Here is a 25,324-nt window from a genome sequence, read left to right as displayed (position 1 = left end):
GGGAGTCAACAGGTGGCTCTCAGCATGGTCTCCCCAAAGGGAGACCCTTTGGTCTCTCCCAAAGCCAAACACAAAGCAGCTTTCATTGTGGTGTCATTCATGGGGCTAATCACCAGAAGGCACTCATCATGGTCTTGCTCAAGTGTCCAATCACCAGGCGGCTCCTAGAATGTTCTCCCTCACTTGGCCAATCACCACCTGGCTCTCAAGTGTGGTCTCATCCATATGGGCAATCACCATATTGCCAGAGCAGAGGTGGCTCTGCTCTCAGCATGGTCTTGTTCCTAAGGCCAATCAAGATGCTTGACAGCTGGCCAATCACCAGGATGCTCTCAACATTGTCCTGCTCATGTGTCCAGTCAACAGGCAGTTTTCACCCCTCTGTACTGCCCTCATCCCCCAGGGGCCATCTTGGATCCCTCATTGGAGGGACCAACATGGATTCATGTCCTCTCTTGGGGCAAAACCTGGCTCCCTGTACACTGTGGCCCAGACTTCCTGTCTCAGGTGAGACATTGGAGGTAGGGACAGTGACCTGAGGTTCACAGGTCCTGGAGGATGTGGTGTAAGCATGGTTAGACCTGTCCTACATTGGTGATGTTTCCTATGTCATGAAGCCAGGATCTTAGTCTTGAGAAGAGGTCAGTGTAGGAGCAATTTTGTCTGAAACAGGTTTAGAATCAAACATCCACACACCTTGTTGTGAATTATCATTGTTTTCTCTAAGTTAATCACCCCAAATATTGTTAAAGATCTCCAACATCACTCTGTCATCAGTTGAGCTCCATTTTCTGTGAAGCCCATACTGCATGTCAGAGCTGAGGACCGTGGTGCTCCATCCACTCGTCCGATGCCTGACTCTGTCAATTGAGGGTTTTCTTTACAACAAATGCATGAAGCTCTGTGCATGGAGAAGATTCTTCACAACTACTTAGTTCATTGTAAATGTTGAAATAATAAATACTAAAACTTAATTATTCCCATAACTTCCAAACATTGCCATATTGAGACTAATTTGTTTGCAATATAAGTGTAGTTTTATTCTTGTTTGCCTTGTTCTTTACATCAGTGTGTCAAGAATAGCAATTGATTATGTAGGCCTTTTTCATCCAGCTTTGCTGGAACTTTCCATAAGGAATCTCAGATTGAATCTCAAACAGCTTCTCAAGGGTGTAAGCCAAGCCAGATACTTGCCATCAGACTTTGCCTACAATACTCACTGGTTTGGGTTAACTCTTCTTCTTGAGGTCTCCAAAATATTCCGAGGTTCTAACACTTTCCCAGAAGTGTGCTTCTTCACTCACCTGCTGGGGTTGCTGGGAATCTTGCAAGCAAGGGATAAGGCTGCTATTTCTTGGGGCTTCATTCCTTCAAGCTGTCTGGTCACAACTGAGTCTACGCACATCTCTCCCAAATACTCCAGTCCCATCAAAGCCTTGGTAACATGACAGATGTTTCCAATTGTCCTGTCCCAAGGAGAACATGTTCTTATTGAAGTTGTGTAAGTGAATCTACTGTCAGAACAATAGGAATACTCACTAAGTTTTTGAATTCTGGAGGGATTGGGGAGGGAGAAAAAAATAAGTGTTTTCATTCTGCTTACTAAGGTGTCATTTTCCAAATTGCTATAAGTCATAGTTAGCTGCAAAGGAAAGGTGTCCTTATATCTGGCAACAAAATATTAAGTAGCCAGCAATATTTCCAACAAGTTATAAGAATTCTACTTAACCTTAGTTTATTTGCTCCTGTAATTAACTTTTGCACTTTTAAAATTTTAATCAGTTCTGGAAATTTTTACCCAGTTCAGTTTTATTACCTTAAAATTAACAGAAACCTGTTCTCTAGAGTATTTTTCATACAACTCCTTGAGGATGAAGTATTTTTGTAAGCAAACTTTTGTGAAAGGATCTGAGTAAAAGAATCATTGACTATAAATAATAAAAAAACTTAAGATTGGCATGGTTAAAAGTTTTATTAGAGTTCATTACAGGGCACTTGAGGAAATTTGGTTAATTTTGCGACAAATGTTTTCAGACAATAAAATTACAGGTGTTAACAATACATGAGGGCATATCTGATCTCTAAGAATCACATCCAATTTCTGGGATACTGATATTAATAGCAGGTATCCACATAAATATATTTTTGGAAGGATAAGAGTCACCTGTTTTACAATGCTTCCTGTATAATTTAACATGCCCAATTAGCCTAATTAGTTGCATATCTCCCTTTTTATAGGAAAAATTAAAAAAAAAACTCATTCCGATCTTAGCCAGCTTGACCACACATTAAAATTTCTTCTCAAAGATTCCTTTTCCACAACACTTCTACATTTTGTTTAAAAACTCATATTCTTCTTAAACTTCCCCTCTTTAACTAATTAGCTTCCCTTTGGACAAAATTACTTTTCCCCCCCCTCAACATAAAAAGGATGTCCTTGGCTTTTCTTTTACCTAATGTATGCATCCTACTTTTCTGCAAAGAGGGATATTTCCCTTATTCATTCTACTAGCTTCAACCACATATATTAATTAGAGTTCTTAACCCTTAATTTCTAATAGAACTAAGTAGTAAGTAATTGTGAACAGTCTGCTATATCACCAACCATTCGAAAGGCAGCTTTCTGAATATATTTCATAAGTGCCAGAAAAATGTGCTTCTTCACAGTACAGTATTTCAATAAAGCACAAGACATGTGTACTAAGACACCTAAATTTATCTTCACTTTCTCTGTAATGAGGAAGCCAAAAGTATCTAAAAGTAGGTGTTTAATAATGAACATTTCATTATTTCATCTTATTTGGAAATGATCCAGGTGAGCGGTAGTGAATTTAACTTAACTCAACCCCTAAATTCACCCTAATTGAAGATGTCAGGTTACCAAATGATGTGGGGGAACTATGTGAAAAGTGTTCCTAAAATTTCTGGTGTGATGCCTGCATGAAGTGGACACAGCGGGCCCAGAGGTGGGTGAGGTTGTGGCTCCTGCTGAGGGTTGTGCTGGCCCTGTGTAAGCATGGAGGTCCCAGGAAGCAGCTGGATGGAAATGCAGGTGCCTGTGCTCCACCCCGTCACAGGGAAGGAGCCATTCTGGACATAGGGGACATACCTTCAGGTGCTGCTTATGGGAGCCCAAGGCTGAGACATGCTGACAAGGACCTAGTGCGTGGATGGGCCACAGCACTGAGTGAGACCCAGTCACACTAGTCTCCTGCACTTACCTGCAGGAGGCCCTGTGCCCTCCCATCTCCTGTTCCTGTTCCTCCAGGTGCAGATGGATACTGATGTGCAGACCCCAGTGCAGGAGGAAGTGAAGTGTCAGGGGAGCACTCTGCACCTGTAGACCTGGAGGTCCCCTGGAGCTAATTACCCACCCCTCACCTGCCCCTCCCTGGTGAGGCCAGGCCCACCCACAGTCTGCCTCTTCCCTGATATCACATCTCAAGGGAATGTGAATCTGTGGCCAGATGATGATGTTATATACTTTCACCCATACAAGGAATTTAAGGTATTGAAATATGAAGAATAAACACACAGACACTATCTGTGTGTGCTCAGGACAGAGTCTGTGATGCAGCGTCCCAGACATGCCTGAGGGCCTGGTGACTGTAGTCTGCTGTGTGTCCAGGCAGAGACAAACAGGGAGGCAGGCAGGACATTCTTTCCTCTTTATTGTTAGACTGTGAGTGTCAACAATCAAACTGTGGGTGAAAGGCTACTATCTGTATCTGCATCACAGAAGCTCTCCCTTCATCCCATAGAATATAAATTGTCTATGATCTCAGTGCAACATATCCCCTAGATGAGACCCAGGGGGTTCATGGGAACCAGGGCGTGGGTTAATCAGGCATCAGAAGGGTGTGCCCTGGTCACAAAATGATAATTCAACATGTCAGGATGTTTCACTGCTATTGCCAAGATTGTTTACATTAATAAATTCTTTGTCCTGGAAAATTAAATGGAAGCCATGTGCACAAAAGCACTGACATTACAGAGAATACAGAAGAGGAAGGAAAATGGAAATATCAAGAAATCCAGCTACCACTGTCTCAGCAGCAGGCCACCTGCACCATTTGCCTACTGCAACTTTATGATAGGTGAAGTCTTTGCTCTTCAAGGTGTTGGGAGAAGGGGACTGCGTTTTCACATAGCAGTTCATTCTGGGGAACTCAGTCCAAGGAGATCTTGTGCCTTGTACCAGCAGCACACAACTGACTATGAGGAAGAGACAAGACCTCAAGCTAAGGACCCCAAATTCTCGATGCTCATCCATACTCCTTCTCCTCATGCATGCTTGGGCATGGTGGGGTTATGACTCTGAAAGTTCAGATCTATTAGTGCCCAGAGGGAGCCATGGGCTCCCTGGAGCTCTAGCCATGGCTGAACCCCTTTTGTCCTGAGGATGGATGCTCCATGCTCGTGGACATGTTGGCAGCTGTCACCACAATCCATCTCCAAATCCTATGTCTTGAGATTTCCTCTATCCCCATCCCTGACTGCATTGAGGTGGGGGGGGGCTAGTCCTTGTCCTGGTGTTGATGCTGATGCTCTGGAAATCACACAGGGCTCAGTCTGGCTTTGTTAGGGGGATGTGTATGTGGAGGAGAGATGAGGGCTGAGGGGCCAACTTAGCTCTGGGTGTGTTTGCCTCTGACATTGGCTCTTAGTGCTCCTGAGATACCTTTCTTTTAGAAGAGGACTCAGCAAGGCTCAGAGGCTGCAATAAAGCCTCCAGTATGTGAGCAGGTGGCCCCACCCAGGAATTTCTTTATCCACGACTGGCAGAAACACCTGACCTCAGCCCCACTGAGGCTTGAGAAACAGAAAGTATCCAAGACGTTTCCTAAATGATCATGTCATTGAAGAAACAGAAGAGCACAGATGGTGACAGGCAGGGAAAAATTATCTTCTATACAACAGGGCACTACAGTAGTTAAAGTAACTGATCATTGCAAAATGTGTGAATGCAGTTATCTGATATTCCACCATTTCCCCACCTCCCCCCCCCCCCGATCTCTTGTTATGCTCAATGGCTTGTGTTGAAGGAACCAAAAGCCTGGCGCATGGGGACATGCCAGCTTCATGAGTGTCTTGTCTGGATAGAAAGACTTCTCCAGACTCATGCTGTGTTTGCCCAGTGTCCTCACAGCATTCTTTGCTGGAAGAACAGCTTCCCCAATGGCCTCCAAGTCCACCTTCAAAGCTATCCATAGGCTTTTTCCTGTATGGTCACCATCTGATCCTGCGGGGCTCTTGGAAGAAGTCACTTCTGTATCCCCCAAGGCCAGAAGCCAGAGTGTCAGGGGATCCTGGGGGCAACCTACTTGGCAGGCACATCTGCCCCTGAACCAGTGGCCCAAGTGAGCCATTATGCAGAGTAGTCCACGCAGCAGGCTTCAGGGGCCCAGGATGCAGAAGGTAGAGATTGGACACAGAACCCAAAGAGGGACACGAGGGCACCAGTGGCCACCTCACCCTCACCTGCTGCCCTCAGGAGCATGGGCTGAGAGGTGTCCGTGGGCAGTTCATACTTGATGCCTGTGTGAGTCACCTAGAGTCTGAAATGTGCCCAACATGTGTAGGAAACCAAATAGTTGTGTCCTGGTTAAGGAAATTATAGGGAACACATTACACTGTTTTCTGGCCTTGCTGAAAACAGCTGACCAGTATCTAGTTAATGAGTATATAGAGGTTGGGTTCTGCCTGTGCTCATGAATACCTTAGACCATGTTATCTGTGGACTATCTTGTTTGTTCTCCACCCTGCTTTTGGCATTAGCTCTTTTGTAGTCTTGGGAATGCCTTATTTATTTTTTACCCTTTCTATAAGTTCTTACTGGCATGTAGCCATTGACATATTGTGTAGTGTTTTCTATAATGTATGCCTAATAAATTCAGGAGCTTGAAAGCAGCTCAAGGAGACTTCCTTTAGACTCCTTCTCACTTCTCTTGATTGGGGAGTCTAGAGAAATCCTTCCTGCTGTCCTTGACTTTGCTGGAGAAAACATAAAGCTGAACCCACAACTGGGGACCCTGATATGATAAGCCAATCCCAGAGCCATGGGTCTCTCAGAGTTGCTTTTTTTACTCCCCAACTTCTTACATTGGTCCTGTTCTGAATCTCCATCTACCCCGGGTCTCATCTCCATTTGGATTTAATGAATGTTTTATCCAATAACAAGGCCAACTCTGGGTTCAGGGCAGTACTCTAGCCTGTTAATCAGGACAATTCTTTAAGGCACAGACACTTAATAATGATTTGCCAGTCACTGGGGGACTTGGATGAAATGCTAATGTTCAGATACTACTCCGTATTGCATAGAACTAGATTGAATTAGACTGTTTCTTTCAGTGTGGCTTGCCCTAAAGAACAATGCATTCGTTAGTGCAAAAATATCTACTAAACACCTGATTCAGGGGTTCAGTCCCTGTGCTCATGGAGGTACCATTCTCAGAGAAAGTAGACAGTGAAGTGAGGCAATCCCAATGACTCCTGGGGCCAGCATGTTAGCTCCTGGGATGGATGGAGGGTTCTAGGTGATGGACTAGTTTATGGAGGGAGACGTTGTCTGAGGGGTTCATGAGGGAATACTGAGTGGTCCAGGCACATGCAGTTGGGGAGGAGAACTTCAGGGGAGATAGTTAGTGACAGAGGGGGTGACTGTAGGCCTGATGGGCTCTATTAGGTGTGGTGTAATGAGGAACCTATGTCTTATAATACACAGGAGGTCTGAGCAGGGCCAGAGTGGGATACAGGGGATTTGCACGGAACAGCTGCCTAGGCAGACAGCAACAAACTCAGGGATATGATTGTGTGCAGGAAGGTCATCCACGAAGACACTTTGGCTTGGGGCATAAGCAGGTAGGAGAATGGGGCCATCTGATGAAGGGGTGTCAGGGTGGTCATCACTATGGACTTGTACAGAATTGCCCCACAGTTTGTTATTCATTTTCACAGCAGAAAGATGATGTCTACAAAGGCTACTGCAAGTTGTGGTGCAGCCATGCTCCTCCTTCAGGTTCACTGTCCTGGAACACCCTCACAACACTGTTTTTGGTGATTGTACCTGGGGCATCACTGCAGCTGTGCCTGGATCATTCCCTCAAACCCTCCACCGTGCAGTCTAGTCCTCCCACTGCTGCCACACTGCTGTGCTTGTCTTCAGTTTTCTCATGTGGAATTTAAGTGTCTGACTTTGAGAAGGGGTTAAGGACATCACTTACATTTCAAGAAACCCACTCCTTGCAGAAAAGGGTCAGGTTAATTTTGGCAAAAAAGTTTCCCAAAGATATGTTTTGCTTTGCCCAGAATGAATGGACTCCCCCATCTGTTGGACCAGACTGATGCACTGTTGGGGGAGGTGTTCTGGTAGAGACAGACTTGGGTGAAATGACTGATCCAACATTGGGAGGTACAAGGATATTTCCCTCATATTGCCTAATTGGGGCAATGTGAAAAGTCAACGTACTGAAGCCATTCTGTGTCACCGTGGAGATGCTGGCTTTGGCTAAGGAGAGCCAAAGGAAAAAGAAAAAGCACCTGGGGCTTGCAGCACAGAAAAGGCTGTACAAGGATGGGAATGGTCCTGGGTGTATGCCTGAAGGGAGAACATGAGGCCCTTGATCCTGTAGTCAATGGTGAGAGGTCCACTTCCCCTAGGCGTTTCCACGGTGAATGTCAAAGGACCCCACACCTGCCCCAGGTTCATGCAGAGAGACGGAGAGACTGGCCTTGAGGTTTCCAGGTGAGATGACCCCAAGGCTCTTCTTCTTCTGTGACTCCATTATGGTGGTGGGCATGAATACAAAGGCCATTCAAGCAGGCATTTGGGTAAAGGGGGTGAGAGGGATGTGTCCCATCTGACACAAGTCAGCACCCCAGTTCAGAGCTCACTCCCCTACCTGGTCTCCATTAGGCAGGTCTTGAAGGAATTATACTTAGGCTGAAGACCCTAGTAAGAGGAGCCACGTTGATGTAAGTTTTGAGCAAGCCCAACATCAATGACAACCATCCCAGTAAAGCCCATCCTTACCTACTGCCATCAGCATAAACTAAACTTCTCAAATGACTTCAACACACAGAACACACTTTCCTGAAAAATCTCCATTCCCAACCAGCCTTTTGGTCTTTACAAAGTCCTAATTATTCCATCCTTAGAAATACATATATTCAGCAAACAACGTGTTTTTAGCTTCCATGTGCACTCATCAGTGCCTGGAGAGGAGAAAGCTACAATGATGTGACTTTCCACACAGGTTGCCCTGTAACTTCCCAGCTGTGTCTGTCCAGGATTCACTTTGCTCCTTCTGGTTTGGGCACAGAACTGAGGCTTCATTTGCTAGTCACATTCTTACAAACCCACCACCTGCTAATTAATCAGATAAAAAAGATACAGAATCTCATAAACCACCCCAAATATGAAAGATGTATGATTAAGAACACTCACAAGAGAAAAGCCCAGAAAAATATAATCTTGATCACGTCATATAATCCATAAACTCCCAAAAGCCAGTGATGAGGTGTTGCTACCACCAACGGATTTGACAGGAGACATCATACAACAATGTGGGGAATAAGTTTAGGAATTCCTTGAGGTTGCACTAGTGGTTTGACAAGGTTTAGAGTGGAAAGTGGCCACAGGGCAGAAGCGCCCCATGGGTAGAGCAAAGGGCAGAGTGGAAAGAAGCTTCCACAGGATGATAACTTTGTTTAATAAGTAAACAGGGTGAAAGACAAGCACAGTAGGGCTAAATTGCCTGGAGCTAATTAAAAAAAAGGCCTTATTGACCCTGAGGTACCATGCTCCATCTGTCTTATCCTATAGATGAGATAAATATACAGTGCCTGGTGCCTGGTGCCTGCCATAAACAGCCATCTTATGAGCGCCAGAATTTTGTTTTGTATTGACACAAACCTCTAACACTGCATATCTTTGAAACCCCTTTGCCTCACACACATGACTTACCAATCACTGTTTTATTGTTGTTTCTGCAAGTCTATTACATTTGTAAGCCTTCTGATCATAATCAATACAGAGCAAGGCCCTTACTCAGGTTCCTTGTCTCCTCACTGACATTAGCCACTCTTGTATTCAATTATGCACCTGTTCTCTTGCTGGACAAGACTACTATTTGAATTTTTTCTTCCTTTCAATATGTTGTCTATTCATTTTTATTGATTGTTTCCTTAGATGTGCAAATTGTTTAGTTTGACTTAGTCTCACTTATTTATTCTTACATTTATTTCCTTTACTTTTGGTGTCAAATCCACCATCAAAAAAATTCATCTCAAAGACTGATGCCAAAATGCTTCTCACCCATGTTTCTTTCTAGCAGTTTTATGATTTCAGGTCTTATGTTTCACCCCTTACCACATTTTGAAGTGACTTTTGGGTGTGGTTGAAGATAAGGGTCCAGGTTAATATTTTTTTGCTTGTGGCTGTTGACTCTCCCAGCACCATATATTGAAGAGAGCTTTCTTTCCCCGTTGTGTGTCCTTGGCTGCTTCTTTGTAATTTCATTAACCATATGTATGTGCTTTCATTCCTGTTCTCTCCATTCCTTTCAAATGATCCATGTGTTTATTTTTATGCCAGTACCATGCTGTTTTGTGTACTATCTCTTTGTAATTGGAGTTGCTTGTGTGAGTTTGATAGGAGTTATTTTGTGAGCAGATAGTGAGTTGTAGTAAGTGGTACAGGTGCAGGTTGTCTCCTAGTGATGCCCACGTCTCACAAATGGGAGACAGGCTCATAGCAGAAGAGTCATTCCTGTGTGCAGATAAAGTAACTTCTAACTGTAGCCTTCTTCCCCAGATCTTAATTCCTGGTCATGTGAGTTTTATTGTATGTATAGAAACAGTTGAGAATGAACATAGTTTACAAATGGATGGGTGAATCAGACTGCATGGCCAAAAAGATTTTCCTGGTGGAGTGCATATTCAAAAGTTTAAGATAACTGATTTAAAGCACAAAGGAATCTTTTCTGTCTGGGAGGAGGGTGGGACATGTTTGGGGTGTGCTAAACCATAAAGAAAAGGGGTGGTAAAGATTTTGAGCAGCATCCATCTTTGAGGTGAGGGGGTTCTCAGTCATGGGTGATTGCTGAAAGAGTGGCCCTGTAGATGTCTTGACCAAATCTGACCACAAGGACCCTAATACATAAAAAGCCCTTTAATGGCTACATGTTGTCCTATGCTCTCCCTGGCTCTGTGTGTTTCTCTCTCTGTTCCAGACAAAATTCCTCCTCCTCTGGGCAATGAGAATTTTCTCTTTGTCCTCCAGGTACCCTGCCCCAACTCATGCATCTCTTCCTCCATGAACCAGTCCCAGGTATCCTTTGTTGCACTCACCAGTAAACCAAGGTCCATGAAGTCAGAGACGACATGTTTTTCCCCAACCCCTCATGTATCTATATTGCTAACACAGTGGGTAGCAGATAGCAAGTGCTTGATGAGTGTTTGCCAAAAACCAAAGGAGGTACTTTTGTGTTACACCCCATCTTTGTCACTAACAATAAAGAGTAAATCATCCTTGTCTTTTTTTTATTATTATTTTTCTTTTTTAAAATTTACATCCAAATTAGTTGGCATATAGTGCAACAATGATTTCAAGAGTAGATTTCTTACTGCCCCTTACCCATTTACACCATCCCCCCTCCCCCAACCCGTCCAGCCACCCTCAGTTTGTTCTCCATATTTATGAGTCTTTTCTGTTTTGTCCCCCTCCCTGTTTTTATATTATTTTTGTTTCCCTTCCCTTATGTTCATCTGTTTTGTCTCTTAAAGTCCTCATATGAGTGAAGTCATATGATTTTTGTCTTTCTCTGACTAATTTCACTTAGCGTAGTACCTTCCAGTTCCATCCACATTGTTGAAAATGGCAAATTTCATTCTTTTTGATTGCCGAGTAATACTCCATTGTATATACCACATCTTCTTTATCCATTCATCCATCGATGGACATTTGGGCTCTTTCCATACTTTGGCTATTGTTGATAGTACTACTATAAACATGGGGGTGCATGTGTCCCTTCGAAACAGCACACCTATATCCCATGGATAAATGCCTAGTAGTGCAATTGCTGGGTTGTAGAATAGTTCTATCTTTAATTTTGTGAGGAACCTCCATACTGTTTTCCAGCTTGCATTCCCACCAGCAACGCAAAAGAGATCCTCTTTCTCCGCATCCTGAGTTGTTAATGTTACCCATTCTGACAGGTGTAAGGTGGTATCTCATGGTGGTTTTGATTTGTATTTCCCTGATGATGAGTGATGAGCATATTTTCATGTGTTGGTTGGCCATCTGGATGTCTTCCTTAGAGAAGTGTCTATTCATGTCTTTTGCCCATTTCTCCCCTGGATTATTTGTTTTTTGGGTGTTGAATTTGATAATTTCTTTGTAGATTTTGGAAACTAATCCTTTATCTGATATGTCAGTTGCAAATATCTTCTCCAATTCTGTCGGTTGCCTTTTAGGTTTGCTGATTGTTTCCTTCAGTGTGCAGAAGCTTTTTATTTTGATGAGGTCCCAGTAGTTCATTTTTGCTTTTGTTTCCCTTGCCTCTGGAGACGTTGAGTAAGAAGTTGCTGTGGCCAAGATCAAAGAGGTTTTTGCCTGCTTTCTCCTCAAGGATTTTAATGGCTTCCTGTCTTACATTGAGGTCTTTTATCCATTTTGAGTTTATTTTTGTGCATGGTGTAAGAAAGTGGTCCAGGTTCATTCTTCTGCATGTCGCTGTCCAGTTTTCCCAGCACCACTTGCTGAAGAGACTGTTTTTATTCCATTGGATATTCTTTCCTGCTTTGTCAAAGATTAGTTGGCTATACATTTGTGGGTCAATTTCTGGGCTCTCTATTCTGTTCCATTGATCTGAGTGCCTGTTCTTGTGCTAGTACCATACTGTCTTGATAATTACAACTTTGTAGTATAGCTTGAGGTCTGGGATTGTGATGCCTCCTGCTTTGGTTTTCTTTTTCAAGATTGCTTTGGCTATTCGGGGTCTTTTATGGTTCCATACAAATTTTAGGATTATTTGTTCTCGTTCTGTGAAGAATGCTGGTGTTATTTTGATAGGGATTGCATTGAATATGTAGATTGCTTTGGGTAGTAGTGACATTTTAACAATATTTCTCCCTCCTATCCAGGAGCATGGAATCTTTTTCCATCTTTTGTGTCTTCTTCAATTTTTTTCATAAGCCTTCTATAGTTTTCGGTGTATAGATATTTCACCCTTTCTAGATTTATTCCTAGGTATTTTATGTTTTTTTGTACAACTGTAAATGGGATCGATTCCTTGATTTCTCTTTCTGTTGCTTCGCTGTTGCTGTATAGGAATGCAACCAATTTCTGTGCATTGATTTTATATCCTACAACTTTGCTGAGCTCATGAATCAATTCTAGCAGTTTTTGGTGGAATCTTTTGGGTTTTCGATACAGAGTATCATATCATCTGCGAAGAGTGAAAGTTTGACCTCCTCCTAACCGATTTGGATGCCTTTAATTTTTTTTTGTTGTCCAATTGCAGAGGTTAAGACTTCCAATACTATGTTGAATAACAGTGGTGAGAGTGAACATCCCTGTCTTGTTCTTGACCTTAGCAGGGAAGCTCTCAGTTTTTCCCCATTGAGGATGATATTAGCATTGGGTCGTTCATATATGGCTTTTATGATCTCGATGTATGCTCCTTCGATCCCTACTTTCTTGTGGATTTTTATCAAGAAAGGATGCTGTATTTTGTCAAATGCTTTCTCTGCATCTATTGAGAGGATCATATGGTTATTGTTCTTTCTTTCATTGATGTGATGAATCCCGTTAATTGTTTTGTGGATATTGAACCAGACCTGCATCCCAGATATAAATCCCACTTGGTCGTGGTGAATACTTTTTTAAATGTATTGTTGCATCCGGTTGGCTAATATCTTGTTGAGGATTTTTGCATCCATGTTTATCAGGGAAATTGGTCTATAGTTGTCCTTTTTAGTGGAGTCTCTGTCTGGTTTTGGAATCAAGGGAATGCTTGCTTCATAGAAAGAATTTGAAAGTTTTCCTTCCATTTCTATTTTTTGGAACAGTTTCAAGAGAATAGGTGTTAACTCTTCCTTAAATGTTTGGTAGAATTCCCCTGGAAAGCCATCTGGCCCTGGTCTCTTGCATTTTGGCAGATTTTTGATTACTAATTCAATTTCTTTACTGTTTATGGGTGTGTTCAAATTTTCTATTTCTTCTTATTTCAGTTTTGGTAGTGTATATGTTTCTAGGAATTTGTCCATTTCTTCCAGATTACCCATTTTATTGGCATATAATTGCTCATAATATTCTCTTACTATTGTTTTTATTTCTGTTGTGTTGGCTGTGATCTCTCCTCTTTCATTCTTGATTTTACTTATTTGGGTCCTTTCCTTTTTCTTCTTGATCAAACTGGCTAGTGGTTTATCAATTTTGTTAATTCTTTCAAAGAACCAGCTTCTGGTTTCATTGATCTGTTCTACTGTTTCTTTGGTTTCTATAGCACTAATTTCTGCTCTAATCTTTATTATTTCCTGTGTTATGCTGGTTTTGGGTTTTATTTGCTGTTCTTTTTCCAGCTCCTTAAGGGGTAAGTTTAGGTTGTGTATCTGAGATCTTTCTTCCTTCTTTAGGAAGGCCTGGATTGCTATATACTTTCCTCTTATGGCCGCCTTTGCTGCATCCCAGAGGTGTTGGGTTGTGGTGTTATCATTTTCATTGACTTCCATATACTTTTTAATTTCCTCTTTAACTGCTTGGTTAGCCCATTCATTCTTTAGTAGGATGTTCTTCAGTCTCCAAGTGTTTGTTTCCTTTCCAAAGTTTTTTTTGTGGTTGATTTCAAGTTTCATAGTGTTGTGGTCTAAAAATATGCATGGTATGATCTCTATCTTTTTGTGCTTACTTAGGGATGATTTGTGTCCCAGTATATGGTCTATTCTGGAGAACGTTCCATGTGCACTGGAGAAGAATGTATATTCTGTTGCTTTAGGATGAAATGTTCTGAAAATATCTGTTAAGTCCATCTGGCCCAGTGTGTTATTCAAAGCCATTGTTTCTTTGTTGATTTTTTGATTAGATGATCTGTCCATTGCTGAGTGGGGTGTTGAAGTCTCCTACTTTTAAGGTATTACTATCGATGAGTTTCTTTATGTTTGTGATTAATTGATTTATATATTTGGGTGCGGCCACATTTGGTGCATAAATGTTTAAAATTGTTAGGTCCTCTCGGTGGATAGACCCCTTGATTCTGATATAATGCCCTTCTGCATCTGTTGATACAGTCTTTATTTTAAAGTCTAAATTGTCTGATATAAGTATGGCAACTCTGGCTTTCTTTTGTTGACCATTAGCATGATAGATGGTTCCCCATCCCCTTATTTTCAATCTGAAGGTGTCTTTAGGTCTAAAGTGGGTCTCTTGTAAACAGCATATAGATGGATCTTGTTTTCTTATCCATTCTGTTACCTTACGTCTTTTGATTGGAGCATTGAGTCCATTGAGGTTTAGAGTGAGTACTGAAAGATATGAATTTATTGCCATTATGATGCTTGTAGAGTTGGAGTTTCTGGTGGTGTTCTCTGGTCCTTTATAATCTTTTGTTGCTTTTGGTATATATACATTTTTTTCATCTCTTCTCCCCTCAGAGATTCCCCCTTAAAGTTTCTTGCAGGGCTGTTTTAGTGGTCACAAACTCCTTTAATTTTTGTTTGCCTGGGAAAAATTTATCTCTCCTTCTATTTTGAATGACAGCCTTACTTGATAAAGAATTCTTGGCTGCATGTTTTTCTGAGTCAGCACACTGAATATATCCTGGAACTCCTTTCTGGCCTGCCACATTTCTGTAGATAGGTCTGCTGCAAATCTGGTCTGTCTTCCCTAGTTTGTTAGGGACTTTTTTTTCCCTTGCTGCTTTCATAATTCTCTCCTTGACTGAGTATTTTGTGAATTTGACTACGACATGCCTTGTTGATGGTCGGTTTTTGTTGAATCTAATGGGGGTCCTCCGTGCTTCCTGGATTTTGATGTCTGTGTCTTTCCCCAGGTTAGGAAAGTTTTCCACTATGATTGGCTCCCATCATCCTTCTACCCCTATTTCTCTCTCTTCCTCCTCTGGGACCCTTATGATTCTGATGTTGTTCCTTTTTAATGAGTCACTGATTTCTCTAATTCTTAAATTGTGCTCTTTTGCCTGAATCTCCCTCTTTTTTTCTGCTTTGTTATTCTTTATAAATTTGTCTTCTATATTTTTTTTTAATTTTTTAACGTTTATTTATTTTTGAGACAGAGAGAGGACAGAGTATGAACGGGGGAGGGTCAGAGAGAGGGAGACACAGAATCGGAAGCAGGCTCCAGGCTCTGAGCTGTCAGCACAGAGCCCGACGCGGGGCTCAAACTCGCGGACCGCGAGATCATGACCTGAGCCGAAGTGGCCGCTTAACCGACTGAGCCACCCAGGCGCCCCAATTTGTCTTCTATATTGTTGATTCTCTGTTCTGCTTTGTCCACCTTGCCACCGCTGCATACATCCATGATTGCAGCTCAGTTACAGCATTTTTAATTTCATTCTGGATATTTTTTACTTGTTTTATCTCTGCAGAAATGGATTCTAATCTATTTTCTACTCCAGCTAGTATTCTTATTATCGTGATTCTAAATTCTGGTTCAGACATCTTGCTTGTATCTGTGTTGGTTAAATCCCTGGATGTTGTTTCTTCCTGCTTCTTCTTTTGGGGTGAATTCCTTCATTTTGTCATTTTGAAGGGAGGAAAGGAATTAATGAGTAGAAAAATTCAAATTAAAAAAATTCAAATTACAAAAATATTAAAATTAAAAATTAAACACACACACAAAAATCTAATAGATTATGCTCAATCCTAGGTTTGTTTTGGTCTGGGTGTTGAAATTGGTTTGACAGATTAGAGAAAAAAAAGGAGGGGGAAGAAAAAAAAGGAAATCGTTTGAGAATTTGAAAAAATGAATACACTGAAGTAGACCAAATGAGATGATGGGGGTAAAATAGAATTTGAGAAAATATACACAAAAGTAAAGAATATAGTAGGAAAAAAGTTAAAGAAAAATATTTTTAATAAAAAGTAAAATATGAGTGTTTCATTTTCTGTGTTTAAGAAAAATGAAAAGAAAAAAGATAAAAAAAGAAAAAAAGGAAAAAAAATCATTTGAAAATTTGAAAAAGTGAATACACTGTAGTATAGTAAAATAAAATGACGGGAATAAGATAGAATTTGAAAAAATGTACATAAAAGCAAAAAATATAGTAATAAAAATTAAATACAAATATTTTAAAAATAAATTAAAGTAAAAATTATGTTTTTCTCTTTCTGCATTCAAGAAAAAGAAAAGAAATAAAAAAGAGAAAAAGGAAAAAGGAAAAAAAAGAGAAAAAAATTGAATAGATGAACCTGCTAACAGATTGAAGTAGGACTGAAATTGCTTTGTTTTCCCCTAGAGGTCAGTCTATGTAGCTCTTTATAGTCCATAAATTAAGCTGGAGGTGAGGCTTTTGTTTTTGAAGAGCTAAGTTGGCCCAGTTGGGAGTAGTTCCATGTAACAGCTCCACTCTCCACTAGATGGCGCTGCTAGCCTACTGGGGTGGATTGTTGCCATGCTGTAGGTTCCTATGCGCTTGTGTGGTAGCAGTGAAAATGGCGCTTCCAGCTACCCAGTCTGTTCTCCCAGATCAGCCATTGTGCACCTGTTCTCTGTCTTCAGCTCTTGTCCACTCCCCGCTTTTTCACTCTCTGTGACCAGGCTCCAGACAGTACCTCTCTCCCAAGTTTTGTCTCAGATGCGGCTGTTTTCCCGGCCCCTTACTTCTGAAGGGCCGTGGCTTTGACCTGCTCTGCCCCTCTGTGGGAGGGTCTCACTGAGCAATGGCTGAATGAGCAATGGCCAAATGTCAGTTGCACCCAGGAATGCCTGATTGATCCTGCTGTTGCCAGTGCCCCGAGACTGCAGCCAGGTGCCAGCCTGCCCCCCACAAAAGTTCATGAGACAATGTAGCAGCAACGTTTCAGGGATTACGGAAAATCACAACACACATCTGGCATCAGGCTTCCCCCTCAATGACCTTGCCCCAGCACCAGTGAATGTGGCTGCCTTCCAGGGTCTGCTGGGACCAGGAAGCTTCAACAGTCTCTACCAAATGTCCTTCCAGCAGTGGAACCGCTTTTCCCCGTGTGGCCCGAAAACCTTCCAGACCCCACTCTGTTCCTGGGGGTTGGCCCGTCCTACCAGAGCACCACCAGGTATCGAGTTGCAGCCTTTGCGCTCCCCTTGTGTACAGTCTTAATAGAATTTAAACCCTCTCCTTTCTTCTTTCTCCCTTTTTAGTTTAGTCCTGCAGTTGTTTCCAATCTTCTTTCTCTGCGGCTGCTTTTGGGGAGGCGTACTTTTCCCGTATTCTTCCCCCCTCCCCAGTCTCCGTCCTCTCTGCCTGCAAAAGCAGTTCCCTACCTTTTGCGGCCTTTCTCTCCCAAGTTCAGCTCTCCATGCCGTGTACCTCCTTAATTCTGTGGTTCAGGGTGTTCAGATTGTTGTTAATCCTCCAATCAGTTTTCTAGGTGTGTAGGATGGTTTAGTGTTGGTCTGGCTGTATTTCATGGACATGAGACACACAAAAAACTTCCATCCTGTTCCACCATCTTGGCTCCTCCCCTCTCCTCTTTCAGTCTTGATTTTATTTCTGTGGGTCAGTCTGTTTTTCTTTGCGATCAATTGGCTAAGCAGATATCAAATTTGTTAATTCTTTCAAAGAACCAGATCCTGGTTGATCTGTTCTACTGTTTTTTTTTTTAATTTCATTATTATCATTGTTTTTTTTTTCTTATAGTCGTTATTATTTCCCTTCTTCTGCTGTTTGTGGGCTTTATTTGCTGTTCTTTTCCCAGCTCCTTTAGGTGTAAGTTTAGGTTATATATTTGAGACCTTTCTTCCACCTTTAGGAAGACCTGGATTGCTATAATTCCCTCTTATGATCGCCTTGCCTGCATCTAAGAGGTTTTGAGCTGTTGGGTTTTCCTTTTCATTGGTATCCATGTACCTTTTAATTTCCTCTTTAATTTCTTCTTTAACCAAATCATTCTCTAGTAGGAGGTAATCTCTAAATATTCATCATCTTTATAATTTTTTTCTTGTGGTTCATTTTGATTTTCATAGCATTGTGTTCTGAAAATATGTAATGTATGATCTTGATCTTTTTGTACTTGGTGAGAGCTAGTTTGTGACCTGGTATGTGATCTATTCTGGATAATGTTCCATGTACTCTTAAGAAGAATGTGTATTCAGCTGCTTTAGGATGAAATGTTCTGAATAGATATGTTAAGTCCATCTAGTCCAGTGCGTCATTCAAAGCCATTGTTTCCTTGTTGATTTTCTGCCTAGAGGATATGCCCATTGTAGTGAGTGGGGTGTTGAAGTCCTCTACTCTTATGAATGAGTTTGTGTATGTTTGTGATTAATTGATTTATATATTTGTGTACTTCCATATTTGGTGCAAAAATGTTTATAATTGTTAGATCTTCTTGGGGGATAGACCCCTTAATTATGATGTAATGCTCTTCTTCATCTTTTTACAGTATTTATTTTAAAACCTAGTTTGCCTATGTATGGCTACTGCAGCTTTCTTTTGACCACCATTAGCATGCTAGATGGTTCTCCATCCCCTTACTTTGAATCTGAAGCTAGATTTAGATCTAAAATGAGTTTCTTGTAGGCTGCATAGAGATGGGTTTTGCTGTCTTATCCATTTTGATACCCTATGTCTTTGATTGGAGCATTTAATCCATTTACATTTAGAGTGAGTCCTGAAATATATTAATTCAGTGCATTGTGTTTCCTGTGTAGATGGTGTTTCGGGTGATGTCTCTGGTCTTCTAGTTTGTGTTTCTTTTGGCCTTTTTTTGGTTTGTTTGTTTTGTTTTGTTTTGTCTTTTCACCATTCAAAGAGTCTGCCTTAAAATTTCTTGCAGGCCTGATTCAGTGGTCACAAACTCCTTTAGTTTTTGTTTGGGAAAATTTTATCTCTCCTTCTACTTATTTATTAAAAATTGTTGTTATTAATCTTTATTTTTGAGAGAGAGAGAGAGAGAGAGAGCAAGCAGGGGAGGGGCAGAGAGAGAGGGAGACACAGAATCTGAAACAGGCTCCAGGCTATGAGCTGTCAGTGCAGAGCCTAAATTGGACTCTAACTCACAGACCAGGAAATCATGACCTGAACTAAAGTCAGATGCTTAACCAATTGAGCCACCCAGGTGCCCCAATCTCCTTCCATTTTGAATGTAGCCTTGCTGGATAAAGAATTCTTGGTTGCCTTCATACTTTGTCATTGCCAAGTAGTATTCCATTGTATATATAAACCACATCTTCTATATCCATTCATTAGTTGATGGATATTTAGGCTTTTTCCATAATTTGGCTATTGTTGAAAGTGCTGCTATATGGGGCGCCTGGGTGGCTCAGTCGGTTAAGCATCCGACTTTGGCTCAGGTCATGATCTCGCGGTCTGTGAGTTCAAGCCCCGTGTCGGGCTCTGTGCTGACAGCTCAGAGCCTGGAGCCTTTTCAGATTCTGTGTCTCCCTCTCTCTCTGACCCTCCCCCATTCATGCTCTGTCTCTCTCTGTCTCAAAAATAAATAAATGTTAAAAAAAAAGAAAAATAAAAGAAAGTGCTGCTATAAGCAAAATCGTGCCATTTGCAGCAATTTGGATGTAACTGGAAGGTATTATGCTGAGTGAAAAAAGTCAGTCAGAGAAAGACAGATAACAGATGTTTGTACTCAAATGTGGATCTTGAGAATCTTAACAGAAGACCATGGGGGAAGTGAAGGGGAAAAAAGTTTCAAACAGAGAACAGAGGGAAAAAAAGTAGTTACAAAACTAGTCACAAATACAGAGAACACTCCGAGGGTTGATGGCAGGGTGGGGGAGAGGAGAAAATGGGTGATGGGCATTGAGGAGGGCACTTGTTTGGATGAGCACTGGGTGTGGTATGCAAGTTATGAACCATGGAAATCCACCCCAAAATCATTACATACTGTATGTTAGCCAAATTGACAATAAATTATATTTTAAAAAGTAAATAAAAGTTTAAGCCATCTTTAAAAAAAGAATTCTTGGTTCCATATTTTTCCAATTCAGCACAATGTATATATCTGCCACTGTTTTCTGGCTTGCCAAGTTTCTGTGGATAGGTCTGTTGTGAACCTCATCCGTCTTCCCTTGTTGATTAAGGAATTTTTCCCCTTGCTGCTTTTATAATTCTAAAAAACTAATTCTAAGAAACTAATTTGTGGGGTGCCTGGGTAGGTCAGGGGTTGTGGGTTAAGCGCCTGACTTTGGCTCAGGTCATAATCTTATGGTTCTTGAGTTGGAGACCCATGTAGGGCTCTCTGCTGGCCCTGAGTCTGAAGCTTGCTTCAAATTCTGTCTCCCTATCTCTCTTCTCCTTCCCTATGCACACTGTGCACACTTTCTCTATCTCTCAAAAATAAATAAACGTTTAAAAACTAAACTGAAATGAAATGAAATGAATAAATAAAATAAAATAAAATAAAATAAAATAAAATAAAATAAAAACTGATTTGGAAAAGTTTCAAAGAATTTCACACCTCACCACCATGTGGCTCCTGCTGCAATGGGTCACAGTGATGACATACTGCATGTTCTGACATAGGCAGTAGTTCTCAATAGGCCATGTGCTCCCCTTATGTCACATTACCTATTACAGACCAGTGAATTCTTAGAGATGAAAAATAACAAAAATTCCAGGACACAGTGTATTTTGATAACATACAGCATCAGAAATTGTTCTGAAGAAGGTCTGAAAATACTCTTTAATGCAAGCCTGAATCTTCAAGCACATAAAATACATTTCTTATGCACAATTCAGCATCACTGGAAAAAATACCCATCACCAATCCGTGATATACATTTTTTTCCTGATATACATTTTTAATAAGACCCAAAATCTTTGTTCAAGCTTTCCTACAAGGGCTTCTGCGTTTCAGTGGCCATTCATTTTCTGTCTCCTTTTTTTGTCACCTGCAGGTGTATCAGAATCTGTAGAATATTTGATAGGGAAATGATACCCATGATGCTATCTGCCTCATTCACTACCAGCATCCCATGCACCTCAGCCCACTATATGCTGTCCGGGATATTTCTCCAGATTACCGTAACTACCAATAAACATGAAGTACTGTGAGAAGTGCTAAATGGCCTGGGACACTGTTATATCTAGGTTAGTGTAAGTTGTTTTTTTTGTTTTTGTTTTTGTTTTTTTTAGCAGCAAGGTTAATTACATCATATTTGGAGCAAATATCTACACCTTTCCTTGACTCATGCAATATAGACAAGCCTGATACTTGTTTTTCTACACAGATGTTCAAGGCTCTACTGAAGGGAGTGTCCGGGTGGATGAAGGTGATGTTGTGGTGGGTCCCAAGTGCAAGAGCATCTGGGTCCTGCTTCACAAAGGCAGGCTTTGGTATATCAGACATGCAAACCTGAGGAACTTGAGAATTCATTTGTGGGTAAGCATAGGAAGAGCATTCCCACTTAGAGGATCAACAACTTGCAATATGTGGATTTTCATTTTTAATCAACAAATATACAGCATGAAAGAGGCTTGCATCTGGAGCTGTAGTCACTGAAGGTCAATGTTTCTTGTAAATAAACTCCCTCCATGTTTCCATTTCATGTTCCTCTAATTCATAAGTGTGTACCATGAATGACAGATAGTATCTATGTAGTGGATTTATGAAATCTAATTGTTAGCATTCCTACAAGACTTTGTTCTGAATTCTCCCACATTTGCACTGCTGGAAAACCATTGGCTTCTAAGGCAAAGATGGCCTTTCTAACTTGTCATGTAGTATGAGAGACCACAAGCTTTGAACTCGTTGGACTGATGTGCTGACACTTGTGTGACCACATGAAGTGCCTGGAAACCCACTTTCTGAGTTTTGCGACTCTTTTTCCAACTAGAATTTCTCCAGCGTGCCTGATTCCTGGTCCTGGAGCTTCAGCATGAGGAGGTGGAGGTCAGGGATGATCAGTTCATCTTTGGTGGTGCTCCTCCTGCCTCAGGGGTGGGGAGACCAGGGTGCAGGGGGGATGCTCAGTGGGCACTCCTGTGCAGGTGGAGCTGGAGACATGGGAGTGTGAGTGGGGAAAGAAGTGGGAACGCTGGGGCGGGGGAGTGGGGGTGCAAGGATAAGGTGAAGGGGACGTGGGGGTATAAGGAGAAGTGAGGGATGCTAGAGAGGGACCGTGGGCACATGGGTGCATGGGGGAACCTAACCAGGCCATGGGTGAGGTGTGACCAATGGAACATGAGGGTGTGCAGAGAGGAGTGGAGCTGTGCTGGAGAGGGAATATGGGTGTGTGGAGGTGTAGATAAGGGAATTGGGAGGGTGGGAAGGAAGGAGTGGGGGAAGAGTAGGGGTGATGGGAAGGGGAGACGGGATACAATGGGGCAGTGCAAGTGGGGAATGCAGAGATGTGAGGATGCAGGGGAAGGAGGTGGGAGTGGGACTGTGAGGGAAATGGGGGTGATACCCAGGGTATGTGGGCTCAGCGGTGTCTGTAACAGTGCGAGGGTGGAGGCAGGATGCATGGGGTGCTGGTATTCATGCTTATTAAGGTGGAGAGGCATATGAACCAGGCCCTTGTCAGCCCCTCCACAAAGAAAGAAATCCAGCAGTTCTCCCCCCATTTGTGGGAGTTCTAGCAGTGGATCTTTTGCCTTCTGGTTTCTCTTTTCAAATGCAGCTCCTTATCTGTGTCCCAGGGCAGACAAATCTGTTACAGCCCCATAGAACTATCACTCCACACCATGGTTGGTAGGCTGGGAGTGGGGTCCCCTGTGTTACTGGGTCTCTGTCTCTCTTGCCTCTGTCTGTGCTGTCTACCTTTCCTTGTACAGAATATATATGGAGGGCCTTCACCTCCTCTTCAGGAGGAACTTCTCTATAAATAGATGTAAATGTGTTGTGTCCATGGAGGAGGTGAGTTTACCTCCTCACCTTTAGTTAGGTGAGTTAGGTCCCTATCTTGGAACCCCGACTCACTTCATAAACTTGCTCAAGTTATTTCACTTGTCAGAGTCCCAGTTTCCTGTCTGTGAAACAGACTTTTTTTTTGTTGTTTTTTGAGGATCCAATAGGATTACATATCTAAGGTGACTGGCACACAGTAGGTACTTATTAAATGTTTCTTCTTCCTCTTGTCCAACACAGTGATTTCCAAAACAAATGACCCTTGTTTTTGCAGACACAAAATGCTCCTCCCACCCTTGATGTCTGAAATTTCTGAGCAGAGTTTGAGAAGACCCACCCTCTTCCTGGCCTTCGCACCTCACAGGTCACTTTGGCAACTTTACCCGTGCCAATTGCTTGCTTTCTGTCCATCTAATCACCTGAGATGTGAAAGTGACTGACTCCAGCCTCCTCTATCAATCCTCCTCCTTTGGAGGAAGCTAACTTCAGAATCCATCAAGGTTCATGAATAATTTAGCATCCAAGAGAAATACTAAGAGTTGGACCTTCCCAAGGGTTTTAGAACCCCACTGCTAATAATTTGATTTTTGGAGAAAATGTCAATAGAGGACCTATGTATGTTTTAGAAGTTGAGTACTAAAGGTTTAACAAAGCGATAATATGGGTTATGAGCATCACACCCTGAAGAGAATTTCCATCAAATCTGGGAGCAGGAGTCAGATGTGAAATGGACATGAACAAAAGGGCATATTTGTTAAGTGTCCACAGTGTAAGCTTCACTGGATCAAGGAATTGATATAGAACTTTTCTGTTAACCTTCTAACAATTCTACAAAGTGGCCATTTCTTGTTTATCCCTGTTTTATAGATGATGAAAATGACATTGTTTGGGCTTCACTTAACATATAGAGATGATAAAGCATGATGCATAGTAGGAGGCTATAGAGCCTACTGAGCCTGGGTTCACATCATAGCTCCACTGCCTTCTAGCTATGTGACACTGAATGAATTATTGAACCTCTCTGATTCTCAGTCGTGTCATCTACAACATGGAGAGAGCAATGCCTACCTCATAAATTTGCTTGAAGATTAAAATGACATAACAAACCTAAAATCCTTAGCGGTGTTTTTAGCACATGGTAAGCACTCAAGAAATTCTGTCTATTTTTATTTTTACTATTAAAGATGTTATTGCCACAAATCGTGGGCTATATACATGCTTTCATCAAATCTAAATCCTTCTGGATTCAAAATGGGAAGAAATAGAATCATAACCGTATCTAAACGAAAGCTGCTCACATTCTTTCCTTCAAGATTCTTACAATGAATGCATTATGGAGCTAGAAGGCATTATGTTAAGTGAGACACGTCAATCAGAGAAAAACAAATACCATATGATTACACTCATAGGTGGAATTTAGGAAACAAAACATGATCATATGGGAAGGGGGGGAAGAGGAGAGAGGGAAACAAATCACTAGAGACTCTTCATTATAGAGAACCAACTGAGGGTTGATGGATGGAGGTGGGTGGGAGATAAGCTAGATGGGTGATGGGCACTAAGGACACCACTTGTGATGAGGACTTGGTATTGTATGTAAGTGTTGAATCACTAAATTCTATTCCTGAAACCAATATTGCAATGCATTTTGGCTAAGTAAAATTTAAATTAAAAAAAAGAAAAATATTCTTGACTTTATTTATTAATGCCAGACATGGTTCTGGGCACTGGAAAAACAGAATAAATAAGATAATTCCCTTTAGGGGGTTATAGGATAGAAGAGTAAGGTAAATTCTCTTATTTGCCCCCAAGTTTTCACCTTTCTTTCCTGGACATGGCCCAACCCGTAGACCACATTTACTTTTCTTTTCAAATGGGTTTGGCTATATGACTTGCTTTTGTCAATGGGATGTGAATGGCATTGTTACAAACAGAAACTTTAAGGATCCAGAGTTTGGAGCCACGTTTTGCCACAAAGTGGTTGTGAGGTCGTAGGTCAGAAATGGTCTATTCAGAAATAGCTGTGTGTAGACACTGCCTCCATTTTTCTATCAGAATGGAACTCACCTCAGCAGCTGGCCTTGAGTTCTAGAGGAGCCAATGTATGTGAAAAATGTTGACTAAGATGGGCAGGTTGTACTTTCTCAGAGCCATGGAGACCCCTGCTCACCCTTTGGAGAATGCAGTTAGTAGTGTGGTGCAGTGGTAACTATGATCATGAGCTGTGCATCACAAACACCAGGAAACTCTTTTGCATTCCAACACAACTATTTATTTAAAGCTGGTAGACACCTTGAAT

The 25,324-nt window shown here is 41.6% G+C and overlaps 1 pseudogene; it reads right to left on the bottom strand.

Annotated features, from left to right (window-relative positions):
* Positions 1 to 5,368: 5,368 nt before the first annotated feature.
* Positions 5,369 to 23,436, bottom strand: LOC109259584 (5'-AMP-activated protein kinase subunit gamma-2-like; annotated as a pseudogene).
* Positions 23,437 to 25,324: the final 1,888 nt, after the last annotated feature.

Source organism: Panthera pardus, unplaced genomic scaffold (assembly GCF_024362965.1).
Source record: "Panthera pardus isolate Hobbes unplaced genomic scaffold, ASM2436296v1 HiC_scaffold_1, whole genome shotgun sequence".
In the NCBI taxonomy this organism is placed as follows: Eukaryota; Metazoa; Chordata; class Mammalia; order Carnivora; family Felidae; genus Panthera; species Panthera pardus.
This window is presented reverse-complemented; position numbering and strand designations above follow the sequence as displayed.